General features: G+C 44.5%; 1 protein-coding gene across 2 annotated transcripts in view; it reads right to left on the bottom strand.

Annotated features, from left to right (window-relative positions):
• The window catches only part of LOC124612437 (alpha-1,3-mannosyl-glycoprotein 4-beta-N-acetylglucosaminyltransferase A), a 787,568-nt gene that overhangs the window by 379,532 nt on the left and 395,053 nt on the right, over positions 1 to 12,983 (bottom strand). For both annotated transcript variants that reach the window (XM_047140646.1, XM_047140647.1), the window contains exon 2: positions 2,994 to 3,235. The gene's annotated coding sequence lies outside the window, so the exon portion shown is untranslated. The remainder of the gene's footprint in view (positions 1 to 2,993; positions 3,236 to 12,983) is intronic.

Raw genomic sequence — 12,983 nt, 5'->3', positions numbered from 1 at the left:
ATAAGGTCTGAGGAAAGGTCTTAGCAAGTGTTTTGTCTGGAGTGTGGCGCTCTATGGGACAAACATGGACACTGACGAGAGGACGAGAGGATGAGAGGAGAGGAGGAGAATGGAGAGGATAAGCTGGGTGGTAAGAATAAGTAATTAAAGAGTATAGGAAAGGGTTTATAAGAGAAGACGGCTGCAGTTTATAAGAGCAGAAGAACTGGATGGGACATTCGTTGAGATGGGAGTGCCTGCTTAACAGACACTTTGGAAGGTCTAGTGCGTGGCAGGAGATTGAAAGGAACGAGGAGATTCAAGATGATAGACGACATAAAGGGAAGTGGAAATTACGTGGACCTGAAGAGGACAACAGAAGACAAGAGAGCACCACGTGAAAACCTGGACAACATCTGGCCAATCACTGCCTCCCTTCCCTCCAACAGCGAATAATAAAATGTCCTATGTTAATTTAGTTTAAGACGTTTATCTTTAAGTAACAAATTGTACATATAAATGCCTGAAGACGAGCAGAACATGCTCTAAACGCGATGCAGTATGTTAAACCTAAGTAACTAGCAAATACAAGTATTCACCCACTTGTTTCCACTCTTCTGTAAATAATCCTTGTCAATATTTTGCAACCATGACAATTTGATGGTTCGGTAATATTCACTCCTCAGCATTTGCCTACGGTAAGTATGGAATTATTACATACTTTTGTGAAGTCTGAAGCTATTTCGCCTCATCTTGCATACCAGGATGACCAAAGCTTTTTTAAAACATAGGAATGTGCTTATTTCTTCGTTTCCATTTAAAAAGGCACTACGATCCTGGCCGAGGCTGACGAATGATGGAAGCATCCCTACGACCGCAAGAAATTCCTGCCTACGCAGCGCGGTCAACGAAAGTGAGAGCGAGAGGAAGCTAAGAACAGGAAGTCTTCGTGTCGGCTGACGCGGCGGAAGACGCAGTCGCCACAGCCGCGGCATCCAAGAGGGTGGGGAGGGGGGGCACAGTGGCAACGTAGTTGAAGTACGTTCAAGAGAGCAGCAGTTTTTCAAGAGGATGAAAGGAACAACAGTGTTCAGAGTGTTTATACAACAATCTGTTCAAAAGTCTGGGCAACATGGATAACGGGTTAAATAATAGATGTGCAGTACGGCAGGGTTGCACACGGCCCCTGTTCTCTTTAATCTAGCACATACAAATAGCGCCAGATCCAACAAGGGGAGCTGCAGTTAACACATGCGCTCGTTTCGCAGATGTGTCTTCAATGGAAGTACGAAAACCCTCCAGACAACTCCTCTGAGATAGTGTCAAATTATCTGCATACAGCCCGAAATTAAACACGATACTTACTGTATGCAAAAAGGCTAACAGAACTGGAAAAGTCCATTAGAAATACGTAGAATAATTTACATACCTGAGAAGTTAACACGAGATAGCCATAAGGAAAAGGAACAGTGCAATACAACAAGTTTTCATTAACCGAGGAAAATTGTTTGTTATAAAGTCACGTAGCCTTAAGAACGAATCTTTTCAGCACTTTACTATGGGTTACTATGTTCTGTGTAAAACTGAAGAAATTCCAGTATTTAAATTTGTTATTAAACTTAAAGTGTGGAGAAGACAAACTTAAGTGAAACCTGTAGATTATTTGTACCAGTAGCAACGAAAATTTTAGAAGAGACGTCGGGAAGGAAACGACATTAGGCGGCTGTAAAATGCCATATGATGGACAACCACTGCAAACTAGTTCACAAAAACAATGTAAGCAAAAACCGGTCACACTGTGCGCTAACCACTTAAGTCCGCTCACACATTTACTCCCTTCTTAAGGTTAAGTCTATGGAGAGAGAAAAAAATCGTGGTTGGTGGAGGATTGTAAGAATGGTGATTTATTTCAGCATACAACAAAGAACTATGATAGTTATTGCAATCATTGGGAAATTACTAGGATTCCCAAACAAAAATGTTGCAGCTTCGTGGAATAAATCAGAGAGCTAGATTATACAGATACTTAAAGAGATGACTTCTTCTAGAGGTGGATAGCTAAAGTGGAGGGCTCGATGAAATTTTTATTTCATTTGATAACTGTCAACAGAATGCAAAATAAAAACTTCCAAACACCAGACGGCTGCAGTCGGTACATATTGTGAAAAGCAGCACCATCATGATTCATCTATTGTTAGAAAAAAATCTAGAACTTTTACAGCCGCTCCTTGTCCCAGCAGTCCATTGTACGAAACGAGCAGTGAAAACTTTAGAAATTGCAGCTATCAAGGAAGGTGTGCAATAGATTTACAACTTCGTCTGTGTTTGGAAGTTTTTATTTTGCATTCTGTTGACAGTTATCAAATGAAATAAAAATTTCATCGAGCCCTCCACTTTAGCTATCCACCTCTAGAAGAAGTCATCTCTTTAAGTATCTGTATAATCTAGCTCTCTGATTTATTCCACGAAGCTGCAACATTTTTGTTTGGGAATCCTAGTAATTTCCCAATGATTGCAATAACTATCATAGTTCTTTGTTGTATGCTGAAATAAATCACCATTCTCTTTATCTTTTCTAGTCATTCACTGCTTTTTCCTGTGACCTCTTCGTTGCTTTTATTTTACCAATTTCACACGCTATTCTATCGTTCTATTTCGTCACACAGTCCAACCCGACCTGTCTACCTGCATGATTCTGTCGTTCACAAACTAATGTAAACTGTGATTATTTGTACTACAGCTATTACTTGCGCTACCCTATGTAAAAAAAAAAAAAAAAAAAAAAAAATATATATATATAAGACAGGCCACGTACATGTATCACGATGACCTGACAAAATAATGTCTGCTTAGATTTAAGGGAGAAGGCCGCTTGATCTTACTTGCCTGAATAAATCCATAAAGTCACTTTCACGATAATCGATGCAATATAACGACCATGGTGGTGAGAGTGGACAATGTAGGCTAGTTGCGCCTGACAAATAAGGGTATCATAGAGTTCGCGCTGGTCTTACCTGTGCTGAGGTCTCGAACGTAAGGTTCGCCCGACAACTCCAGTCCGCGAATCACCACGGCACAAGCCACAACCATGTGTTAGGCCCACACATGCGCAACTGCCAGAGGCAGCGCCCTGCAGGTCACGTGACCTCCCCCACCAGGAGCGCCCGGCGCGCGCATGCGCCGTTTCTGGACCGAGTTGCCGTTGGCGGGCGTGCAGCAAGCTAGGCTAGCAGTGCTCCGCGGCGCCACGGACGTTCTGAAAACACAAGGCATAAAATGAAATGAAATGGTTATACATACGAATATTTTCCAATATTTAGAATTTTTATTAAATCACTCCAGTTTAAACCTACAATTTTTGGTACTATCAGGTGCTCATGTCCTGAACGCATCCTTACAAGATAAAAGCAAATTTGTTAACCCAACAAAGTGAGACTAATATTTACAGGGTGACCCAGCTGCCCCTACCTGTGTCGGTTTATGCAGCCGGTAATGTTGTACCCGGACTTCATGAAACACGCGCAAAATTTTCATATTCTCTGGTTCGCTATTTGATAACTATTAGTGTTACAGAAAAATGAACAGGGCATTTTTATGGGAAATTTAATGTAGTTAAAATTTGTACTGGATACGTTTTCACTGCAGGCCACGGTTTTCGAATTATTCAAGAAAAATGTAGAAATTGGCCACCCCCACAATCATCCCTCAGCAGTCAGTATTTCTACTAGTTTGTGGCACTCTCTCCTACCAGTGTACAAAAATTTCTGACTTCACGAACTATTCCCGATATTCGACCTTTTTTGGTCTCTATTGATTGGGCTATTACGTCATCGTCATAGTCGGTTAGTTCGTTAACATTATTAATATAAATGTGCATGTGAGGCTAATGAAAGGAAAACGACTTATAAAAATGACTATATTTTTATATCAGTATTTATATATGTGTTTGGAGAGAGAGAGAGGGAGAGAGAGAGAGAGAGAGAGAGAGAGAGAGAGAGAGGGAGGGAGGGAGGGAGATTGATTTTTGATTGACATTTTTACTTTAAGTCGTAACTGTTACCTGAATTTTGTTTTCTGCCTCCTTGAATGATCAGCTTCTGCATCAGTTGTTGACGTATTGCAATTTGGAGAAAGTTATTGTTCTTTAAGGTTTAAAATACGACTCTATTAGTTACTTGGCCATATTGCGGATAGCTTTGAGCCCAAGTTTTCGTAGCTTTTCGTACCTAAGGGACCACTGTTGTAAGTAAATAAGATCAAACAGCAATCTGCTTTTCGTGAGAAAAGGCAATTGCTTGGAACAAAAACTTCCTTCAAACTACACGTCCTGCTACATCAAAATTGGTCAGTGGAGTTCAGCAGCATACTATTGTACAAGAACATAATCCAATTACTGTAATCAAGAAACTATGAGAGGTTGTTACTTATTGAATGAAAACTATAGGGAATGCATTTCTTTTCCTGTATTTTAGTTAACTTTATAAAGTTACAATTCTGTCGATTGATAGACGGCGACGACAATGAAGTTCACCTCCTTATCCAAAAACAAGATATTTCCATTCTTCACCTCCAGAAAATTTCTATACATAAATGTTTGGCAACTCTTACACATACTTTACTCGTTTTTATCACTAAAATATCAATTTTGATTAAATGTAACAATACGTTCTGAGCGACGGCCTCGCAACACTCCTCTTTCCACAAGATACAGATTAACAGCCCTTTTTTTTAATAAATCAATTGTCTTTTTTTTGGAGTCCATACTCAAAGATTCTCTAATACTATCGTTGCGGGGAGGGGATTGCGTGCTAAAGAGTTTCTTGCTGTCCAGCTGCGCTTCACTTCACTTCAAGTACTTTTTGAATCACATTACATTTACGGTATCTACATACATTACTGAGCTTCTCAGAATAAAATCAGGCACAAATTAGTTAAAGAAAAAAAGCAGTGAGGCACACATAACATTACAGACTCCGGTAAACGTTGCGCTAAAATTAATTACGATGACAATTCGATCCAGACTTAACCCTTACAAGCACAGTAGTTTCGTAATCAGAAGATCTTACGAATACAACGATGTAATTGTTTATTTTATGCTATTAAAATTCACAAGACTGTTAGATAAAATTTATGCAAACGTGAATTTTACAGTTTGGTAGAGTGGTAGGAGAGAGTGCCATGAATAACGTACCAGAAATCCTGACTGATAAAGAGATGATTGTGGGTGGTCTGTTCGGCAGACGCGAGCGCTGAAACATACTCCAGCATTATTACAGTAAAGCTACGCTTCCTTAGCTACGGAAATTTCCCGCAACGTGCTGCGTAAAAAGCGTGCGAGATTGCGCTCCGCACTGCACAATGCAAACGTACCAGACCGTTTTCCTAGGGTGCGCACGACATAGTGGCTCTGCCTGCAGGAAACGCTTACACATTACAGGACGGGCCTGTCCCACACGTCGCAGTAAGTCGAACTGAGCAGCACCTGACAACCAGGCGACACTTGTAATTTGTACTCTTCCGGTCTAATTACTGAAACATCCACCAGAAATGGCTGACCGCTTCTCTGCCTCAGAGGACGTGCAGCTTATCGAGGTGGTATCCGCGCAGCATATTTTGTGAAACATGGCCAATGGCGAGTGGAAAAACCAAATGAAAAATGAGTTAATCTGAGCAGAAATCGGAAGAAAACTGAGTAACACAATTAAATACGAGGGTTGGAACTTAAATGGTGTCAACTATTTATTCGCTACCGTTACAAAAGAGCTTGCTATTTGAGCCTGCTGCTTACTAGTCAGATGCTTTGACCACTGAGCCATCCGGACACAGTGGTCATTGCAACTTCGAGATTCAAAAGCTGTTACTGACGTTATCTACAGCTCAACATGTCGGCAGTACAATCCTGAAGTACGAAGTGCTTTGCCAGCAATGAACTATTTTCTTTTTAGCATTACTGCCCGCATACGAACCGTCCTCTTGTTCACGATATTGTTTCGTATGCAACGTCACAGATTGATTTTGTGATTACTTTACTGCTCTCGGGATTTAATCGCCGAATCACTGCTGGTTCTTCGTGACTACAGTTCACAGAAGTAAGTAGTATTGAATGGTTTTACGTTCAATTCATCAAACTATAAATATCCCATCCCATCCGCATCAGGTGGGACTGACGGATGACATCGAACAAATACAAAGAAGAGCAGCTCGTTTTGTATTATCGCGAAATAGGGGATATAGTGTCACATACATGATACGTGAACTGGAGTGGCAATCATTAAAACAAAGGCGCTTTTCGTTGCGACGGGATCTTCTCATGAAATTTCAGTCACCAGTTTTCTCCTCCGATTGCGAAAACATTCTGTTCGCAACCACCTACATAGGGAGAAATGACCATCACGATAAAATAAGAGAAATCAGGACTCGCACAGAAAAATGTAAGTGCTCGTTTTTTCCGCGCGCCGTTCGAGAGTGGAACGGTAGAGAAGCAGCATGAAGGTGGTTCATTGAACCCTCTGCCAGGCACTTTATTGTGACTAGCAGAGTAATCACGTAGATGTAGATGTAGATATTATAGTGCGAGTACTGCAGTTGACTGACGTCCCCACATTCGGTGTTCTCATTGTGCCTAACAAACCGAAATTTCTTCAACACGTGCATTGTTTACTGGTGAAAAGCTGAAGTTTTGAGTTGCAGTTCAACCATACTCTTACTGATTTTCTGTTTGTCACTGAGAATACTATATGACCTGTAGCATTCCACAATCTCTAATGATCTCGTCGTCGGCGGGCTATTAAACCCTAATGTTCTTTCCTTTCTTCTGGTATTCCATTTCCTTAAACGTGACCTTCGCCATCATGTGAGCGGAATGTCATCACGGTAGATGAAAAAAAAAACTTCCTCCTTATTTGAAGGTTGTACACTGTCACTCTCGAGACGACCTTCAGAAACTTGTGGGCAAATACTCTGCTGCAAGCAAGCTCTTCTCCTTGTCTGTGAATATAAAGAAGACTGTGATTATGGCGCATATGATCGAATAGCTACTTCGTGAAAACAGTCGAAGGATTCTGCTATCTCGGTTCGCTAGTGTCAAAAGATCTTTCTCTAGACGATAAAGTACATGTAAGAATTAGCAAAGCGGCGAACGCTTTCGGGAAGCTTCACAGAAGAGTATGGGACAACAAACACCTTACGGTGACCACAGTCTGTCAAAACGCGTGCTGAGCACCCTCTTATATGGTTCTGAGATATGGACATCAGACGCCAAACAAGAAATTAAGTTCAACACCTGGTGCTTGCGAAACATTCTGCTCATAACAACGAGAGATCATGTGACAAATGAGATGATTCTGAATGCTGCAAATCTACGAAGCGTCACCGCCACTCTCAAGGAACGTCGCCTGCGGTGGCTAGGACACCGACATCGTATGGACCACTGCCGTCTTCTCCGGCGCACACTGCTTAGTGAGACAGCACCGGCTGTAAGACATGCTTAGCGCTTTAAAGATTACGTCAAGCGGGATATGAACTCATGTCATATTGACTGCGACAAATGGCAGAAGCTCGCCGGAGATCGCAGCAGATTGAGGAAAATCATGACGGATGGCAGTAAGTCCCACGACGGGGCCTGTCTCCTCCCAACGAACCACTCTTTTGGTGTGGTGTACACTTGCCACCTGTGGGTGTCAAGTGGGCTCTCGCACTGGACTCCTTGAGTCACCAAAGAAAGTGCCTGCGTGACGATACCTGAATCTTCTGTTAGGAAGTACAGGCCACTGATTGATCAGAGCTGTAATGGGCGCTATTAAAATACATGGAAGCCAAAGGTGGTGCGGTGACTACTTTCTTTCGATTTATACGTCATCAGGTTAATTTGAAGAAAAAAATCAGTAAAGAGCCACAAATAATACTACCTAATGCATGACACTAGTTAACTGACCACCAAGAACAAAGAGCAAATAAATGAAACTACAATCTGTAAACATACTGAGGTTAAGGAGATCACGTCACCACCTGTTAAAACTTCCTACAATTGTACGCAGCGCGGCCTGAGGCTTCTCCGCGCCGCTTACCGCCCCCCCCCCCCTCTTCCCCCATCATCCGCCGTTGGAGGTTCGAGTCCTCCCTGGAGCATGGGTGTGTGTGTCGTCCTTAGCGTAAGTTAGATTAAGTAGTGTGCAAGCTCAGGGAGCGATGACCTCAGCAGTTTGGTCCCTTAAGACCTTACCACAAAAAATTGTAAGACAGTTTGGTACGGCTCGGTTAGATTGTTGTTGTTGTTGTTGTGGTATTCAGTCCTGAGACTGGTTTGATGAAGCTCTCCATGCTACTCTATCCTGTGCAAGCTTCTTCATCTCCCAGTACTTACTGCATCCACATCCTTCTGAATCTTCTTAGTGTACTCATCTCTTGCTCTCCCTCTACGATTTTTACCCTCCACGCTGCCCTCCAATACTAAATTTGTGATCCCTTGATGTCTCAGAACATGTCCTACCAACCGGTCCCTTCTTCTAGTCAAGTTGTGCCACAAGCTCCTCTTCTCCCCAATTCTATTCAATACCTCCTCATTAGTTATGTGATCTACCCATCTAATCTTCAGCACTCTTCTGTAGCACCATATTTCGAAAGCTTCTATTCTCCTCTTGTCCAAACTATTTATCGTCCACGTTTCACTTCCATACATGACTACTCTCCATACAAATACTTTCAGAAAAGACTTCCTGACACTTAAATCTATACTCGATATTAACAAATTTCTCTTCTTCAGAAACGCTTTCCTTGCCGTTGACAGCCTACATTTTATATCCTCTCTACTTCGACCATCATCAGTTATTTTGCTCCCCAAATAGCAAAACTCCTTTACTACTTTAAGTGGCTCATTTCCTAATCTAATTCCCTCAGCATCACCCGACTTAATTCGACTACATTCCATTATCCTCGTTTTGCTTTTGTTGATGTTCATCTTATACCCTCTTTTCAAGACACTGTGCATTCCGTTCAACTGCTCTTCGAAGTCCTTTGCTGTCTCTGACAGAATTACAATGTCATCGGCGACCCTCAAAGTTTTTTTTCTTCTCCATGGATTTTAATACCTACTCCGAATTTTTCTTTTGCTTCCTTCACTGCTTGCTCAATATACAGATTGAATAACATCGGGGATAGGCTACAGCCCTGTCTCACTCCCTTCCCAACCACTGCTTCCCGTTCATGTCCCTCGACTCTTATAACTGCCGTCTGGTTTCTGTACAAATTGTAAATAGCCTTTCGCTCCTTGTATTTTACCCCTGCCACCTTCAGAATTTGAAAGAGAGTATTCCAATCAACATTGTCAAAAGCTTTCTCTAAGTCTGGAAATGCTAGAAACGTAGGTTTGCCTTTCCTAAATCTTTCTTCTAAGATAATTCGTAAGGTCTGTATTGCCTCACGTGTTCCAACATTTCTACGAAATCCAAACTGATCTTCCCCGCGGTCGGCTTCTACTAGTTTATCCATTCGTCTGTGAAGAATTCGCGTTAGTATTTTGCAGATAGAAGATTTGAAATGTGGTACTACAGAAAAATTTTGAATATTAGATGGGTAGATTAGCTAACGCAGAGGTATGAATCGAATTAGTAAGATAAAAGAAATGTGACAGACAATGACTGCATAAATGAAAGAATCGGTCGCTAGGACACATCATGAAACATCAAAGAGTAGTTATGGAGATAAATGTGTGTGTATATATATACACTCCTGGAAATTGAAATAAGAACACCGTGAATTCATTGTCCCAGGAAGGGGAAACTTTATTGACACATTCCTGGGGTCAGATACATCACATGATCACACTGACAGAACCACAGGCACATAGACACAGACAACAGAGCCGGCCGAAGTGGCCGTGCGGTTAAAGGCGCTGCAGTCTGGAACCGCAAGACCGCTACGGTCGCAGGTTCGAATCCTGCCTCGGGCATGGATGTTTGTGATGTCCTTAGGTTAGTTAGGTTTAACTAGTTCTAAGTTCTAGGGGACTAATGACCTCAGCAGTTGAGTCCCATAGTGCTCAGAGCCATTTTGAACAGGCAACAGAGCATGCACAATGTCGGCACCAGTACAGTGTATATCCACCTTTCGCAGCAATGCAGGCTGCTATTCTCCCATGGAGACGATCGTAGAGATGCTGGATGTAGTCCTGTGGAACGGCTTGCCATGCCATTTCCACCTGGCGCCTCAGTTGGACCAGCGTTCGTGCTGGACGTGCAGACCGCGTGAGACGACGCTTCATCCAGTCCCAAACATGCTCAATGGGGGAAAGATCCGGAGATCTTGCTGGCCAGGGTAGTTGACTTACACCTTCTAGAGCACGTTGGGTGGCACGGGATACATGCGGACGTGCATTGTCCTGTTGGAACAGCAAGTTCCCTTGCCGGTCTAGGAATGGTAGAACGATGGGTTCGATGACGGTTTGGATGTACCGTGCACTATTCAGTGTCCCCTCGACGATCACCAGTGGTGTACGGCCAGTGTAGGAGATCGCTCCCCACACCATGATGCCGGGTGTTGGCCCTGTGTGCCTCGGTCGTATGCAGTCCTGATTGTGGCGCTCACCTGCACGGCGCCAAACACGCATACGACCATCATTGGCACCAAGGCAGAAGCGACTCTCATCGCTGAAGACGACACGTCTCCATTCGTACCTCCATTCACGCCCTTTCGCGACACCACTGGAGGCGGGCTGCACGATGTTGGGGCGTGAGCGGAAGACGGCCTAACGGTGTGCGGGACCGTAGCCCAGCTTCATGGAGACGGTTGCGAATGGTCCTCGCCGATACCCCAGGAGCAACAGTGTCCCTAATTTTCTGGGAAGTGGCGGTGCGGTCCCCTAAGGCACTGCGTAGGATCCTACGGTCTTGGCGTGCATCCGTGCGTCGCTGCGGTCCGGTCCCAGGTCGACGGGCACGTGCACCTTCCGCCGACCACTGGCGACAACATCGATGTACTGTGGAGACCTCACGCCCCACGTGTTGAGCAATTCGGCGGTACGTCCACCCGGCCTCCCGCATGCCCACTATACGCCCTCGCTCAAAGTCCGTCAGCTGCACATACGATTCACGTCCACGCTGTCGCGGCATGCTACCAGTGTTAAAGACTGCGATGTGTATGTGTGTATGTGTGTGTGTGCGTGAGGGTGCGCGAACGTGCGCGCGCGCGGTCCGGAGGGCGGGATGGGGGGTTAAAATTGTAATGGGAGACCTAAGCTAGACATTAAGTTGGTTAGGATTGAGATAAAAGGTTTTAATATCAGTGCACAATTGGAGAAGCTCGCACAGGATAGACTAGCGTGGAGGGCATCATGAACTAGTCTTTTCGGACTGAAAGCCACAATCGCTAGTGACAGCTTCTGAACTATTGGTATGAGCCGTGAAGTTATCTCACTATACCCATATAGAATCCCGATCTTGGAGTACTTCCAGTTTAAGTTCCAACGTCGGGTCCCTGCAGTGTTCTCGGAAACTCTTCCAATAACATTCATCGGATAATACACGGTCCAGTCACATTAATGTGGCCACTTACAAACGGCGGGTGGCAGCACTCGCACTGCAGGGTATATAAGGCATGTGGTGGTGGGATGGTGGAGAGGGGGGAGGGGACGCGTAAAACAGCACTGTCGCTGTAATGCGGGCGGAAACGGAGAGGGTTATCTGACGTCTAAAAGGGCATGATCATTGGCTTTCTGGCCAAGGATGAAATCATTTCCGAAATGGCCAAGTTTGTAACGTGTTCGTGTTCCGCTGTGGTTAAAATATACCATGCGTGGCAAAAGAGCGCTAATAAAACCGGAGCCGAGGCAATTGCGATCCATTACGGGCCGTAGATGACAGCGGTGAGCGCCGGCTGCGGAAATATATAGGGGCGAATAGACGTGCAACTCTGGAGCAGCTGATCGCCCGGATGAAGCAAAGGGCTAATAACAGTGTCTCCTCAACGACCGTTTAGCGAACGTTGCTACATATGGGCCTCCGCAGCGGGCGCCTGGTCCGTACACCCACGCTCATCGGCTACAGGACGTCCACTGTGTTGCGACAGGTGACCTTTTCAGATGAATCTCGTTTTGTGCTCAATTGGGCAGATGGTAGTTGACGTGCACTGCTCTGCAACAATTATCGGAAGGCTCCAGGCCGGAGGAGGGAACGTTGTTGTCTGGGGAATGTTTTCGTGGCATTCCCTGGGTGATGTCGTCATTCTCGAAGGCACAGTTGATCAACACAATTACGTATCCATCCTTGGGGACCACGTTTACCTCTACGTGGATTCTCTATTTTTTTCTTCCTCGGCGCGATGGCATCTACGAGGAGGACAATGGAAGGTTTCACAAAGCTTGCAATGTACGTGCCTGGCTCGAAGAGCAGCAGAATGAGTTTATCGCACTTCCCTCGTCACCAAACTCCAGGATTTGAATCTGAGCGAGAAATCATGGGACCATCCTGATCGGGCTGTTCGCTCCATGGATCCTCAACCGCAAACCCTAGCGGTACTGAAGTCGGCATAGCACCACACCTCTGTCAGTATAATCTACAACGTCACGGACTCTTCCTGGACTTCGACGCTGCTAAAGTTGGTTATTCAGGCCATTGACAGGTGGTCACATTAAATTGACTGGACCCTACAGTTCACAGAACGCAGAATCAATTACGTTAGTTCGACGGGAACCATCCCGTTTTCTTCCTTGTCTACAAACAGTAACCGCCGTCGAATTCCGAAACTGCAAACTCTACTTTAAGAGACTGAGTGAAATGGCGCAGTGGCGAGACATTGGATTCGTATTCTGGAGGGCGGTGGTTTAACTCCATGTTGGCCACGAGGCTTAGGACTACCGTTATCGCCATAAATTGCTATGGAGAATGACAGACATGTTTTGAACGGCCATCGCCGACGTTCTTATCCATCCTTTCCCAACCCTAACTTGTACTACGTCTCTGATGACCTCGTCGGCGACTGGACGTTAAAGTCTAAGCTGCCTCACGCTTTTC

Source organism: Schistocerca americana, chromosome 4, assembly GCF_021461395.2.
Source record: "Schistocerca americana isolate TAMUIC-IGC-003095 chromosome 4, iqSchAmer2.1, whole genome shotgun sequence".
In the NCBI taxonomy this organism is placed as follows: domain Eukaryota; kingdom Metazoa; phylum Arthropoda; class Insecta; order Orthoptera; family Acrididae; genus Schistocerca; species Schistocerca americana.
This window is presented reverse-complemented; position numbering and strand designations above follow the sequence as displayed.